The following is an 808-nucleotide window of genomic DNA, read 5'->3' as shown; positions in this document are numbered from 1 at the left end:
AGCAGGAAGCTCTCCACACACTCACCAGACCTGGGCTAGGACTGGGTCTCGGGCCACACAGCTTTGTGAACTGTGTTATTTCTCCAGGACAGGGAAGTGGAGAAGGGACAAAAGAGTGACTCCCACTATGGCACAAGAACTAAATCCTAACCATCCCTGGTGCAGAAAGACAATTCAGTTGTTAGGAGGTTCACTTCATTTCCCAGTACTCCCCACACTACACGCAAAGCGCTGAGAAGTTCAAGCAGCGTACACTGAAGTGGACTTCAGTTCCTTCAGTTCGTTGAAGTAGACTTCAGTTTCTTTTGTTCAAGTTTTAAAATTCTTTTGTAACCCTTTTGAGTGTTTTTGTAACTAAATTAACATGGCTTGAATGAACCACCCAGCTCCTGTGGAAATCACATAAGAGAACATGAGATACCTCATCACTTACAATCCAACTAATGCAACTTTAAACAAGTTTATAGAGGAACTTAAGAAATATGGAGTTACCACAATAGTAAGAGTATGTGAAGCAACGTATGACACTGCTCTTATGGAGAAAGAAGGCATCCATGTTTTTGATTGACCCTTGATGGTGGAGTGCCACCATCCAACCAGATTGTGGACAACTGGTTAAATCTTGTCAAAGTTAAGTTCCATTAAGAACCTGGTTGTACCTGTTCCTTATTATGCCTAAGATGTTTGAAATGCACTGAGATAGTGAGGTTAAGCTTGATAGCCTAAAACATTTGATACTAACAATAAGCTTGTCTTCTGGATGGTTAACAACCTAAGTTTGCAGACCAAAATTAGAGAAAAAGGAGGG

General features: G+C 41.2%; 1 pseudogene; it reads left to right on the top strand.

Annotated features, from left to right (window-relative positions):
- Positions 1-184: 184 nt before the first annotated feature.
- LOC101564273 overlaps positions 185-808 on the top strand; it is a 5,562-nt pseudogene continuing 4,938 nt past the window's right edge.

Source organism: Octodon degus, unplaced genomic scaffold, assembly GCF_000260255.1.
Source record: "Octodon degus isolate 3935 unplaced genomic scaffold, OctDeg1.0 scaffold00167, whole genome shotgun sequence".
NCBI lineage: Eukaryota > Metazoa > Chordata > Mammalia > Rodentia > Octodontidae > Octodon > Octodon degus.
This window is presented reverse-complemented; position numbering and strand designations above follow the sequence as displayed.